The 15956-nt window shown below is 39.2% G+C and overlaps 1 long non-coding RNA gene across 1 annotated transcript; it reads right to left on the minus strand.

Annotated features, from left to right (window-relative positions):
- Positions 1 to 5275: 5275 nt before the first annotated feature.
- LOC112179497 lies at positions 5276 to 7843 on the minus strand. Its single transcript, XR_002927779.2, has 5 exons — positions 7430 to 7843; positions 7015 to 7071; positions 6443 to 6625; positions 5954 to 6053; positions 5276 to 5576 (listed from the first exon to the last, which is right to left on the minus strand). It is a non-coding gene; the product is annotated as an uncharacterized LOC112179497 (long non-coding RNA).
- Between the last annotated feature and the right edge of the window lie 8113 nt (positions 7844 to 15956).

A 15956-nucleotide genomic window follows, 5' to 3' on the forward strand; every position in this document is an offset into this window, starting at 1 on the left:
CCCTATCTGGCATCGAACTTTCTTGCACAGTCATCTCCACTTTATTAGGATCTCAGTGTGGCACCCTTCCTTTTATTAGCTGCTTTTTATGTAACCTATTGTAATACCCCGAAAAATCCAAATTAAATTCCGTGGATTTTTAGAATTGATTTCGCGGTATTAGGAGAGAGTACGAAGCTTGGAGAAGTTGTGGAAGTAGTTCGAACGATTTTATTTTCGAAATCGAACGTTATTTAGGGGAATCTCAAAAAGTGACTTTTCATACGTATGGAATTTGGGAAAACTTCCTTCATGAAAGTTGTAGAGCTCGTCGATACGATCACGTGCATATGTGGAACGCAATATTCGGAGTTCGTATGAATAAGTTATGAATATTTGAAATTTGAGAATTTTCTATAAATAGGGAAATTTTCTGATTTTTTTTCATTAAGGACGAAACTTTTATTTTTTGCGGAACAGTCCCCCCTTCCGCTCTCTCTCTCTCTCGCTCGAAACCCTTCCCAGGCCGGCAGACCCGCTGACCCGACCCGACCGAAAACGGCCCCTCCGGCCTCCTCCGTCCCAGGACCCGGGCTCCCCTGGGATCGCCGCCCCACTCCGAGACTCCCTCCGGTGTTGGTTTTCTCCGCCGCTGCCCCGAAAGCCCGATCGAAGGAGCTCAGTTCGTGCGATCGGACCCGGCCGGAAAACTACTTTTCCGGCGATGCATGGGCCGATCCTTCCCATTTTCGTGATCTCCTCCTCCCCCTGATCATCCCCATGTAAGTCTTTCATCACGATTTTGTGTGTAGAACGCTAGATCAAGGTTTGACTTTTTCGACGTCCCTGATTTAATCTAGGATCTGATCAGACGCACCAGATTAATCCAAACTTCAAAGCTTGATCTAGGACGATCTAGGCCGAACCAGACTTAGCTCCAGGTATGAAAGTTCATCAGCCCTTCATTTTGAAGAAGTTTGTAGTTGACAACTTTTGCATCGGAGGTGGTTGACTGCCGTGTTGACCGCCGCGTTGACCGCCGTCTGACCACCGCTTGTGGCGGCGCGTCGGACCTTTTTTTGAGTTTTCATTATCTAGGCGATGATCTACACATCCATACGAGCGTTTTGATATATTACAAGGTTATTTTTGAAAAAGTTGATAAATAGTGGATTTACGTTTTGACGTTACTATTTAACGTTTTTACGTTTTATCTTCGGTTTACGATCTGTGAAGATCAGACCATCGGTTTTACTTCAAATTTTAATATGATGATCGTATGACTGTCCCGATGACTTTGTGAGGTCACTGGAGAAGATCCGACAGTTGGATCTTCGTATAATTGTGAAATAGTGATTCGTAAGGCGATTCGTGAGAATCCGACCGTCGGATTTTCATGAAATTTTGTGGAGATGTTTATAAGGACGATTCAGGAAGATCCGACCGTTGGATCTTCTTGATAATTTTGGAGGATGGTCTTAAGGGCGATCCGTGAGGATCCGACCGTTGGATCATCATATAATTTCGATCCGACCGTTGGATCGTCTTTATTTTCGAATCCGACCGTTGGATCACCTTTATTTTTGAATCCGACCGTTGGATCATCTTTATTTTTGAATCCGACCGTTGGATCGTCTTTATTTTAGAATCCGACCGTTGGATCGTCGTTTAAGGTTATTTCGTGTTTCGTTTACCAAGCAAAGACCATACTTGATTAGGTACTTGACGGTTTGAGTTGACGAGCGTTCGGAATATTGATATATTCGACTTTTTAGAAGACGCAGCTGGATTAGAGGTGAGTAAACCTCACATGGTTCATATTACGAACCGAATAAATTTAATTACTTTATTTTTGTGGTAATTGTGTGAAAATATTTATGGAATAAATATTTGTTTTAAATCATATGGACTTGATCAACTACGGTCCATAGGTAAGTAAAATGATTTTATTATACAAATGAATTTCACGGTTTTTATACTTGAACTATAGTTGGTATTAGTAGTCATTCCTGAGCGGATGATTACGTATATATATATTTACGTGAAATATATATGTTGATTGGCGTGTGATTGGTATGATGAAATGATTGAGAATTAATTGGATATTATTCAAGCTATTAATCTCCCATTTAATTGTTGAATAATGAAATGTTGATCATGTGGTGTGAAAGCTATTTCATATGCCAAATTGTGAATATGTGGAAATTATTTTAAGAAGTAAAGATTTGTCTTGAAATAATATGTCTCTTATGTGGGTGTACATATGCATATTTACAATCTAAAATTTATAAAGATTGTATGTTGTGAAATTGATTATGTCTGAAAAGTACAATTGTGAAGCCGGGTGATTACAACAACCCCGTGCTTAAGTGAATTACTGGTAAAACTGTTTTGGGTGTTATGATGACGTTAAGCTGTGGGCTCTAGTCCCTTCAGATAGTGCACTATTATACTCTTAGGAAGGGTGGTACTTTGAGTATACATACTTTGGAGAGTGGCCTTGGTATGCTGCGGCTTACCCATGCTTTGGTATTATGGACCCTAGCATGTGGTTTCCCGTGCTTTGGTATTATGGACCCTAGCACGTGGATTTATGATTTGATACCAGTCAACCTGGTTTTCCCGTGCTTTGGTATTATGGACCCTAGCACGTGGATTTATGATTTGATACCAGTCAACCTGGTTTTCCCGTGTTTTGGTATTATGGACCCTAACACGTGGATCTGTGATTTGTTACCAGTTAATCTGAAAATTCACTAAAAAGAGAAATGTACTTATGTGAAATTGATCAAATATCTATCCATGATATATTTTGAATATGTGAAGGTGTTATGTGAAATTGATCAAATATCTATCCATGATATATTTTGAATATGTGAAGGTGTTGGTAAAAAGAAAATCAAGCATGTGTTGCTTTAATGTTATTTCACATATTAATGTTGTAATATTTGTTGGTTGTGATCAAGCATGTGTTGCTCAAATGTTATTTCACATATTAATGCTGCAATATTTGTTGATTGTTTACTTGAGTTATAAGAATTGTAATTTAATCAATCAACAGTTCTTTCTTGTTTACTCACGAGCTTTGCAAAAAGCTTACCGGGTTTTGTGTTGTTGCAATCCCGGTACACTATTCAAATTGTGTAGCGGGTAATCTCACAGGTCAGGAGAATCAGGGCAGTGATCGTGCGGTTTAGAGTATTAGTGTTAGATTTACAGCATTTGTTTTTGTGAGGAGAATTATACTCATTTGAGCTTACAATTTGATTTGGTGAGAGTGTGCTGTAATAAGTAGCTTGAGGATTTGGTTTATGTAATATTAAGAGGTGTAAGGTGTGATTGTTTCTGAGAGAAAAATTCAGAACGTTATTTGTATTGTTATTAGTCATGTTCCGGATTTGAATCCTTATTTCAAAATTCGGGGTGTGACACCTATTGTATCGGCATATGAGACCCAGTTGAGTACGTGATGTACTTCATTTAACCCTTTATAGAGCAAGTTTCTCCTTCAATGTATGAATAGTGGTTGAATTGTGTAACTATATATTTGAATCTATAAGGTTCCTAGTTGTTGACTATGTACTATTGTGTACCATTATCCTTTGTGGATAATGTTGGTGGTTGTACAGTTTTTTGTTTTGACGTATAATGAATGCAATGCAGCCATTAGAACATATGCATTGCAATCAATACAACAAGGATTGACAGTGACATGACCAGTGACTTGGTCAGGAATTGACAGTGATTTGGTTAGAGATTGACAGTGACATGGTCAATGACATGGTAAGTGACATGTAACTTGCCTAGTGACATGGTCAGTGTTACTGTTAATCACATGTCACTAACCAAGTAACTGACCATGTCACTAATAAAGTAACTGTCAGCAGCCAAGTCACAAGTTAATAGCCAAGTCATTGTTTATCACATGTCACTAACCAAGTAACTGACCATGTCACTAACAAAGTAACTGTCAGTAGCCAAGTCACAAGTTAATAGCCAAGTCACTGTTTATCACATGTCACTAACCAAGTAACTGTCAGTAGCCAAGTCACTGTTAATCACATGTCACTAACCAAGTAACTGACCATGTCACTAACCAAGTAACTGTCAGTAGCCAAGTCACAAGTTAATAGCCAAGTCACTGTTAATCACATGTCACTAACCAAGTAACTGACCATGTCACTAACTAAGTAACTGACCATGTCACTAACCAAGTAACTGTTAATCACATGTCACTAACCAAGTAACTGACCATGTCACTAACTAAGTAATTGTCAGTAGCCAAGTCACTGTTAATCACATGTCACTAACCAAGTAACTGACTATGTCACTAACTAAGTAACTGACCATGTCACTAACCAAGTAACTGTCAGGAGCCAAGTCACTGTTAATTACATGTCACTAACCAAGTAACTGACCATGTCACTAACAAAGTAACTGTCAGCAGCCAAGTCACAAGTTAATAGCCAAGTCACTGTTAATCACATGTCACTAACTATGTAGCTGACCATGTAACTAACCAAGTAACTGACCATGTCACTAACCAAGTAACTGTTAGTAGCCAAGTCACAAGTTAATAGCTAAGTCACTGTTAATCACATGTCACTAACTAAGTAACTGACCATGTCACTAACCAAGTAACTATCAGTAGCCAAGTCACAAGTTATTAGTCAAGTCACTGTTAATCACATGTCACTAACCAAGTAACTGTCAGTAGCCAAGTCACAAGTTAATAGCCAAGTCACTGTTAATCACATAGCCAAGTCACTGTTAATGACATAGCCAATGACTTGAGGTTAACAATAACTTGGGCAGTGACCTCACTAACTAGGGACTTGATCTGGTCAGTGACTTGGCCAGAGATTAACAGTGACTTAGCCAATGACTTGGCCACTAATTGACAGTGACATGGTCAGTGACTTGAGATTAACACTGATAGTGACATGCAATGTGACTTGGCTAGTAACTTAATCAGTGATATATTCATGACTGTGACATGGCTAGTAACTTGGCCAGTGACTTGGGCTTAAAAGTGACCTCATTAACTAGGAACCTGATCTGGCCAGTGACTTAGTCAGTGACATGAGTATAAGTATCTAACAGTGACATGGTCACTGATCAAGTTACTAGCCACTGACATGCAATGTGACTTGGCCAGTAACTTGACATGTGTATTAAATGTATAACAGGACCTGGCCTAGATGTGATTTCATAATAAAAATACTAAACGTTATGAGCTATAGGAGCAATAATTTAACAAAACACTCAATCCTACAAGTCATGATCGCCAACATAATGAGCATCAAGACCATTTTTTTTTTTTGGATAAAATAAGAAAACACCAGTAATTTGTTATTTGATACAAATTACAAGCCTAAAATGATAATGTGCAAGGGGCTCTAAATGTCACCTCCCTCGGTACAAATGGTTATGGCTGATAGAATTTCATCTGTAAATATGAAATATAAAATGTATAGAACAACCACCCTTACTGTACCTGATGCCTAGTATTTAATACTATTCAACACTGTTAACACCAAGAGTTCTTCCTCTGCGCTATCTTGAGATAGTTGAGAGAGAAACTCCACAGCAGTTCCCTGCATATCCAAGAACAAACCGATATCAGTCGGGGCTGTAAGTCTCTATTGATACAATTTCACAAAATGGTTGATTCGAATAGAGAAATTTAAGGTCCAAAAATCCTTTCAAGGAAACCTTTGCTTCCTTAACCCAAAAAACAAAAATAATTTGGCTCCAATCAAATGGGTGTCTATAGAGTTCACTTGCCATGTGGTCTGGATCACCCTTGGCAAAAGCATATTCATACTTCATTAGAATGTGCTTTCATGCACTTGCAAAAAGCAGTAGGAAAGCATTCCTTATTGTCCAGAAAGTAAAGTGACAACGGTACAAACTAGCATGAAAATGGAAATGCCAAAAAAGAGATATAATAAGAGGCATAGCTCTTGCTTACCTATACACTGAAACCATTGAGATCATGAACCTTGCTTTTGAGATCACCCATCCCTTCATGCATCTTAAGTTCTGAATATTATTTTTTGCTTCTGGGCAGACTAGAGTACACAAAAAACCCACAAAAGATTAAAACCGATCTAATAGAAACTGGGCAATAAGATAAAAAGTAGTTTCCTATTCAATGTGGCCGGTGTAAAATTTCATACAACTTTCATTTTCCAAGAAGTTGACATATACTCCTTTTAAATCAAAACTGGGGAAAATGGTTGACACAACTACCACATGCAAGTATAATATCATATAAATCCAATTGGTGATATTTATCTGCTTTAAGAAGACATATTTAAAATTGTATAACATAAACATCTAACTTGGGTTTCTAAAACAAAGAGGTCATCACACAAAAACAAGTATATTTACTTCAATTTACGAAGTCTCATCACTAATTGATGAGGTAGAATAAAAATTAGTTAAATTAAAGTCAAACCTGTGCAAGTTTCTTCAAAATAGCATTCTCAAATGATTGATACCCAGCGCCAACTAAATTATTAAGACGATCAGGTGCATCAGATTTCTGAGCTACTGGAGCCACTGGCGCAACAACTGGTTGAAGAGGTTTAACCAACAATGGATTAGAAAGGTCACCAGTCAAAGTTCTTGTTGAAGCAACCTACAAATAGTAACACCAACAACATGTTACTACAACATTCAGAAAATAGATGTCTAAATTGAGAAGCATGAAAAAAAAAACAGTTTATCTGCATCTTTAGTTACCAACACAACTACAAAACAGAAGTTACAATTCCTGGAATTATCAAATGCCAAAATCAGTAGCTATCAGATATTTGAATGCAAATTATATGCTCCCATTCTTCTATAGATATCAGAAACTAAAACCAACAAACAAGACTGTCATCTTCTATATAGCTTATCATCACTGCAATATGATAAGATTAACCGATACACCATATGATAATAACTTCCTAGCTTTCAAGCAGACTTAATTCAATAGAAGGTTATCCGATGCCAATTGATGTCAAATGAGAGAACGAAACTAACCTGAGTGACTCTGTAATTGAAATAAGGATCAAACTTGGAATATCAGTGATTTAGGACCTGTAGATTAATTTTCACAAAGCAACAACACCGTGAGCATTACCAGTAAAATCACTGATAAATCACAATTCTAAATCTCCATTTTACAAAACTACGCCAAAACGAATCACAATTGATTTGGTAAACGTAAACACTATGATTCAAACATTGAGTAATCTACAATTACATGAACATGAGCGAATAGAGATTGTAGTATAAATGCATTTTCGAGGCAGCGATACCAGTAACATTAAATATAAACAGTAACAGACGATAAGGTCTTGGAAAAATTGAAGATCATGGAGGCATACAGAGAAGAGACGGATCGAAAAAGCGAGAACACCGATCAGGATGAGGATGAAGAAGGAGAAAACATTACCGAAAGCATTCCTCAAGGTTGTACCGCTGGAGGTCTTGGAGGCCTCCATTGACGACTGGAACGAGCTTCCGAGCTTTTCACACCAAAGACGACAAATTAGACGCAGTAGGCGTGCTCCTTGAACGTGCTGACGGAGGCGGGATGGTCAACGGTCCAAAGCTTCACGGTGTCGTCCCACGCGACTCGTGAGAAACGAGTCGCGGCGCGTGGGGTTGTAGTCAGCGGAGCTAACCTCGCGCGTGTGCTCGTGGAGGGAGCGGAGGAGGTTGCAGGTCGGTGGGAGGGCAAGGTTTTAGAGCTTGACGGAGATTCGGACCAGGCGACGACATAGACGCCATTGGCAGTGTCGAAGAAGCCATGGCGGTGGAGTCAGTTTTTTTTTTTTTTTTTTTGATAAGACGGTGAAGTCAGTTGAGAGAGAGAGGGTTAATTATATCGTGAAATAGATTGGGGAAGAGAGAGGTTATGGCATGAGTTGTAATTTTTGTTATTTTTAATGTCAGATTGTTAAAAGGTGACCTTAATTATCATGAGGACATTTGTGTTACCTGAATTATAATAAGGTACTTTAAAATGACTTCTTTTATCATTGTCCCTTTTTTAAAAACTAAGGGTTTTTTTTAATTTTTTTTTTAAAACAATGGATTTGATGCCTTTGTAGACGGAGTCACGGAGAGTGTAAAAATTGTGTAGGATTTACATGTTGAGATACCCATGTGATAGTTTTTGAATGTAATGTACCAAAGCGATAAATGGACTTTATTTGGAGTATTGTTTGTAAAATTTTCTTTCATATATAATATTGATTAATTCAAGTTGCTCATCAGTTGACTCGTTCTTTCCTTGATTGTGTGTATAATGCTTTCATTGATTTGTTTTCTTTTGTTGTTGTTGTTGATTTTGAGGTTATATTGTCATTATCATGCACATATATGCCCATAAATATCAAGAATTGCAAGAACGTACCTCACTTTTTTTTTTTTTTGAAGGGGTTTGGAACCCAGCCTAACTGGGAGGCTCAGCCCCACGCCCGGTTTTAATTATTGAAAAAGAGAAAAATTACAAAAGGGAAAGGGGGACTAGACCAAAAACCTCTCCCTTAAAAAGAAAACAAAAGCAACTCTAGATTAAAAGACAAGACAACAAAGAGAAAAACCCAACCAAATCAACAAAAATGGAGGACTCCTAAGGCATCATTACGAAGTTTAGAAAAAATCTCCATTGGAGGCGTAGGGAGCCAGCAAAGAGAAGGAAATGCCAATCCCAAATTCGCCAAGCAATCTGCCACTGAGTTGCCTTCCCTATGAATATGACTGCAATAAAATTGCATCGAATTAAGACGAGATAAGCAATTGTGCCAATGAACACGCAGAGGCCAAGGGGGCTTGAAGGTAGAAGACCTCAATCCTTCAATCACACCCATAGAATCACACTCTAACCAGAGAGTGCGCCAACCAAACTGATAAGCAAACTCCACTCCAATAATCACTGCCATTAACTCCGAATAAAAAGCATTTTGGAAACCCAAGTTCTGACAGTAGCCTCCAACATAACGCCCACCAGAAATTCTAAATATGCCACCACATGCCGCCGCCCCAGGATTCCCTTTAGCAAGGCCATCAGTGTTGAGCTTAATCCAGGAAGGAGTCGGAGAAAGCCACCTAACCATACGAGGGATGCGCACCTGTTGAATAATGGGCTGAACTCCAAATTCCTTAAGAATATTTACATCCAGTAATCCTTTCGAACTACCTGGAAAATAGGGTGCCGCAAAACGAACCCAAGATTTAATTGAACAAAGAACACGCCAGAGAGAGGGCTGCTTATTATCAAAGACCAGCTTGTTCCGCACCTTCCAAATCTGCATCAGAGTAAAAAGACCCGCTGCTAACCAAACATTAGCCAATTGAGAAGAGAATCTCTTACCAATAAAAGCAGTCTAGAAGTCATCAAGCGACCCTTGAGAAGGCAAAGAAGTGCCAAAACAACAAGCTAACCACTGCCAAATATGTTGAGCAAATAAGCAATTGAAAAAGAGATGCACTGAATCTTCCACACACCCCAAAGAGCATAAGGGACATTTCGAAACAAGGGTAACCCCATGACGTTGGAGCTGCAAATCCGTGGGTAACCTATCATAGAAAATCCTCCAAGCTAATAATGAATACCGGGGAGGAATAAAAGATTTCCAAATGCTAGAACGTACCCCACGAGTGAGCACATGTTTCACAATTCTGAAGCATATGTTCAATGAAAAAGATGGCACCATCTATCTGAATTGCTCTGCACTATAACATCAGTAATTAATTAGTACACTTGGATAAGGCTTATGAAAGCTGCAAACTCAGGTAAAGTGTTTGTCCCAAAAAAGAAAAAAGAAAAAAGGTTAAGTGATTTACATGTCGTGGTGCATAAATTGAGATTTTCAAACATTTTTCGAAAGATGATAGTGATTTATATATGGCTAGGTCGGTTTTGTTAACAACTCTTCCTCGATCATGTGATTCATGTCCACATCCATTTTTTGTTCGGGGACAATATGTCCAAAAAGTAAATTTAGAAAATTGGGATCATTAATTCCTTGCTGACACTTTATTAGGAGGATTCTGGTTGGATGATTCACATTTTTTACGTTTTGTAATGCTTCTATCATGCTAGAATTGGGTAAAACGAAAGTGTAGACACCAAAAATTTAATGAAAATAAAATTCATTAAATAATTCGGTCACCACTTGAAATTATGACCGAACAAATTTATTCAGCATGTGGGTCCCGCAAATTGTCCACGTGGCTTGTGAGTCAGCAAAATCACGCAGACTCAGAGAATGACACTTGGCGATACATGAAAGGCTCGATGACAATAAATGAATTTGCTCTGGCTAAATCAATTGATATTAAAGCGGATCAATCAAATCAATTGATTCCGAATAAAATCAAGCATTAAATCTCGTCTGCTGATTAGATATCAATTTATTTAAATTGATAATCAAGATGAAAATCAGCCATCAAATTAATTGGTTAATTCCTTAATAGTCGTGATTAAATCAGTTAATTAAAGCTGATTGATTTGATTATGCTATTAATGAAATACAATTAAAATCAGCCATCAAATTGATTGGCTAATTCCTGAATAGTCGTAATTAAATCGGTTAATTAAAATTGATTGATTTGATTATGCTATTAATGAAATGCAATTAATTACGTGTCATCAAGTCATTCCAATTCGAGAGAGACGCCGACACTATAAATACCCCTTCTCAAAACAAGAGAATGACTTCGGCCGGAGAGAAAAATCACTCCCAAAGTTCATAAGTCTTCAAGCGCGTGAAGAGCCTTCAAGCTGCCAAATAGCCGGTTCATCACCAACCTCAAGTCAAAGCACTCGTCACGTGTCAACCCTCGTGGCCATCATACTACTCAAGATCAAGCATCAATCGCCCTTGAGCCAAGTACACCATCGAGGACGACGACAGACAGAGGGACGCAAGCAGACGGAAGAAACCTCTCCAAAGCTCAGAAGTCTTCCAAGCTCGTGAAGAACCATCAAGCTGTCAAATAGCCGGTCTCTTCACCTCGCCAACTTCAGACAAGCACGGGAAATCACCTACAAGCTCGGAAGTCGTCAAACACGCGGATGATCAACAAGCACCAAACACATGTACTGATTCATCCACCATCAAAAGCTATACTCACCACGTGACACCGCTCGTGGTTAAAATCTGATCAAGTTCAAGCCGCTACAGCCCTTGATCATCCGTCGTCTTCAAGTCGTCAACAAAGCAAAACTTCTGCCAAGTTCTTCATCAAGCTTGTGGAGAATCAACAAGCACCAAACACACATGCTGGTTCATCCCCTACCAAAGCCAAAGAACACTTATCACGTGACACCACTCGTGGCCTAAATCCGATCAAGATCAAGCTTCTATAGCCCTTGGTCAATCATCTTCCTCAAATCGTCAACATAGCAGGAAGTCCACATTGCAACCGTTTGATTCAAAATCAAGTGCTCGCCACCCTTGGATTAAATCAACGTCAGAGATCGAATCAGAGGAGAATCTTGTGAAAGAGCATCTACAGAGATTGTAACCCGCATTTAAATTAATAAAATTATTATTTTGTACACGTGTCCTTCTTTAATTCGTTGCAGGATTTTCGTGTTTACAAATTTGGCACGCCCAGTGGGACTTTCTCTACCTCTCATCTCTTTCTTTGACAATCTCAAGTGGTCATCCTCAACATATGGCTTCAAAGATGATTCAACTCAAATCAACAAACAAGACCAATAAGGTGACTACTCAAAAAATGAGTAGAAACCTTAACAATCATATCGCTCGAGGTGAGCCGTCTCAACTCGCGACATTCATAACTCATCCATCTCGGTCACGTCAGCCGATCATCACTTCGACAACAATGGGGGCAAACCTCACTAAGAAAAGATGGTCAACATGCTCAAGCGACTCAAGGGAACATTCTTCCTCGCACACTGCCAGTGTTGATCAGCGTACACACCTACACCCCAGTTCGTCTTTTGATAACCAAACGGAAGAGACATTTGAAGATTCCTCTTTTGCTATGCAAGTCATGGTAGTAGGGGTCACCACCGTGGAAGAACAGACGACTCAAATAGCCCAATTGGCTGAAGCAGTTGAGAAGCTACAGAAAACTATTGAAGAGAAGGATATGGAAATTGCTGCGCTCATGGAGAAGTTAGAAACTCAACGTGGCGATGACTCAGAAAAAGGTCTGCGTGGTCATAAGAAAGACTCATCTAGCAAATCATTTTCTGAACAAAAAGAAGAATCAAATTTCATTCTAGCTTCATGGTCAATTCAACAACTTCAAGACATGATTGCCAACACGATCAGAGCTCAATATGGTGGTCCATCTCAGGATACACTAACGTATTCCAAACCTTATACGAAGCGGCTCGACAATTTGAAGATGCCAACTGGATACCAGCCTCCCAAGTTTCAACAATTCGATGGCAAAGGTAACCCCAAGCAACACATTGCGCATTTCATCGAGACATGCAATAGTGCTGGCACGGATGGCGACTATCTTGTGAAACAATTCGTTCGCTCACTCCGAGGGACAGCATTCGAATGGTTTACAGAATTGGAGTCTGAATCCATTGACAGCTGGGAGCAAATGGAAAAAGAGTTCTTGAATCGCTTCTTCAGTACACGTCGCATTGTGAGCATGTTAGAGCTCACCAACACCAAACAACAGAATGACGAGTCGGCTGTAGAATTCATCAACCGTTGGCGTGCACTAAGCCTCGACTGCAAGGATCGACTCTCAGAGTTGTCAGCGGTAGAAATGTGCATTCAAGGCATGCATTGGGACTTACTGTACATCCTTCAAGGGATAAAGCCTCGCACCTTTGAAGAACTTGCCACTCGAGCTCATGACATGGAATTTAGCATCGCTAGTCATAGTCGAAGAAAAGATGAAATCGTTGAATCACATAATCAGAAACGTGTCATGGAGTCTTTGGCGATCACAACTCCTGTCAAGATCACAGCACGAGTCAAGTCAAATAACCAAAACAAAATGGAGCCGACTCATGATCAAACAAGGCGGCGCACTCTTAAAGAGCTAGAAGCTTAATTACAAAAGTAAAAAAGAGGACAGAAAGCCATACCTCAGCTTGAAGATTTGCGGAGCTTAAGGGAAGAAATTAGCAGCAACAGGCAGTAAATAAAGAAAGCAGGCAGGGGTTCTTCAATTATCACTAAAGACCTGAAAAGAAAGAAAAAAATACACAGCACGTAGACACCAAAAATTTAATGAAAATAAAATTCATTAAATAATTCGGTCACCACTTGAAATTATGACCGAACAAATTTATTCAGCATGTGGGTCCCGCAAATTGTCCACGTGGCTTGTGAGTCAGCAAAATCACGCAGACTCAAAGAATGACACTTGGCGATACATGAAAGGTTCGACGGCAATAAATGGATTTGCTCCGGCAAAATCAATTGATGTTAAAGCGGATCAATCAAATCAATTGATTCCGAATAAAATCAAGCATTAAATCTCGTCTGCTGATTAGATATCAATTTATTTAAATTGATAATCAAGACGAAAATCAGCCATCAAATTAATTGACTAATTCCTTAATAGTCATGATTAAATCAGTTAATTAAATCTGATTGATTTGATTATGCTATTAATGAAATACAATTAAAATCAGCCATCAAATTGATTGGCTCAATTCCTTAATAGTCGTGATTAAATCGATCAATTAAAGCTGATTGATTTGATTATGCTATTAATGAAAATGCAATTAATTACGTGTCATCAAGGCATTCCAAATTAAGAGAGACGCCAACACTATAAATACCCCCTCTCAAATCAAGAAAAGGACTTCAGCCGGAGAGAAAAATGACTCCCAAAGTTCATAAGTCTTCAAACGCGTGAAGAGCCTTCAAGCTGCCAAATAGCCGGTTCATCACCAACCTCAAGTCAAAGCACTCGTCACGTGTCAACCCTTGTGGCCATCATACGACTCAAGATCAAGCGTCAATCGCCCTTGAGCCAAGTACACCATCGAGGACGACGACAGACAGAGGGACGCAAGCAGACGGAAGAAACCTCTCCAAAGCTCAGAAGTCTCCCAAGCTCGTGAAGAACCATCAAGCTGCCAAATAGCCGGTCTCTTCACCTCGCTGACTTCAGACAAGCAGGGGAAATCACCTACAAGCTCGGAAGTCGTCAAACACGCGGAGGATCAACAAGCACCAAACACACGTGCTGATTCATCCACCATCAAAAGCCATACTCGCCACGTGACACCGCTCGTGGTTCAAATCTGATTAAGTTCAAGCCTCTACAGCCCCTTGATCATCCGCCGTCTTCAAGTTGTCTTCAACAAAGTAAATCCTCTACAAGTTCTTCATCAAGCTCGTGGAGAATCAACAAGCACCAAACACACGTGCTGGTTCATCCCCTACCAAAGCCGAAGAACACTCATCACGTGACACCACTCGTGGCCTAAATCCGATCAAGATCAAGCTTCTATAGCCCTTGGTCAATCATCTTCCTCAAATCGTCAACATAGCAGGAAGTCCACATTGCAACCGTTTGATTCAAGATCAAGTGCTCGCCACCCTTGGATTAAATCAACGTCAGAGATCGAATCAGAGGAGAATCTTGTGAAAGAGCATCTACAGAGATTGTAACCCGCATTTAAATTAATAAAATTATTATTTTGTACACGTGTCCTTCTTTCATTCGTTGCAGGATTTTTCGTGTTTACAGAAAGTAAATACCCTCACGTCGCTGGGCATAGTCGGTGGGTGGCCGACATTGCAGTCAAGGAAACCTTTGTTTTTAGTTCTTCTCTCTTTCAATCAGTCTTCAGGGTCGGAGCTATATATAAAGCTGAGTTTTCTAAGGATCATTTGGTTCATCCTTCTTGTGTAGGTGAGCGAATTGAGATGCATATCACTCCAGGTTTCCAATTGTATGTGGCTACTAGCCACAAATTGGGTACTTGGTGATCTAGTTTATTATCATGCACATATTTGGTCTAGACATGCCAGTACCACACATGTATCTCAATTCTTAAGCTTATGTTCAGCGAAAAAGGAAATGACATTTGCTATCCGTATTACTCTGCACTATATCATCGGTAATTAGTACAATTATTGGATATAAGAGCAACTCAGGTAATGCATGTGATCTATATGTAGTAGTGCATGAAGGACAATTTTTAGGTTCACTCTTGGGGTGAATGAGTATATTTATCCTTTATTGCAATAAATGCTTTTTAACTTTATAATCTTTTAATCTAACCATTCATATTGCGTAACATCTTACAGAGATCATCTCTGTAAAAAATCAATCAAATTGAAGATATTTTTCTTATTCATTTCTATGAAATACATGGACGGTTCATCATAATAGTAGTAGGTATGGTTATAACCATCCATCTGTTTGATTCAATTAGATAATTAAACGATTTATGACTGATTGATTTTTTACAAAGATGATTTTTAAAGGCCAATTTAAGATATGACCGTTGGATGATAAATTTATTAAGTAAAAGTATGTTAATCGACAATAGAGATGAATATACCCATTCACCCTAAGAGTGAACCTAAGAATTGTCCTAGTAGAATTGCATCATCGAGTTTGTCGAGCGTGACGTTGGCATTAGCCTCAACAAACAAGATGCCTTCTCCACTGCAGTTCACCATAAGCTTTTTCTTATGCAATTCCCTGAGCCTACCAGCCAAAGGGTAGTAATACTCCACAATGCTCTACTCAGCGCGTCACTAATCACCTTAACAGGGTCATTTTGTTTTAACAATATTGAAGGATTGTTCTTGTAAGACAAGATGAATGGAACATATATGGAATTTGAGGCCTTGTTGGTTGTTGATATCCGATAGCATCTTTGTTTCATGTAGTGTTGTTTTTGCGGGTGTTATTAGTCGTGGCTCGCAGTGATTCACCTGGAATGCGAGAGGGTATAATGAGGCCATCTTGTCTATCACACACTCGGTGCCTCTCTCTCTCTC

This window comes from Rosa chinensis, chromosome 7 (genome assembly GCF_002994745.2).
Source record: "Rosa chinensis cultivar Old Blush chromosome 7, RchiOBHm-V2, whole genome shotgun sequence".
Taxonomy (NCBI): domain Eukaryota; kingdom Viridiplantae; phylum Streptophyta; class Magnoliopsida; order Rosales; family Rosaceae; genus Rosa; species Rosa chinensis.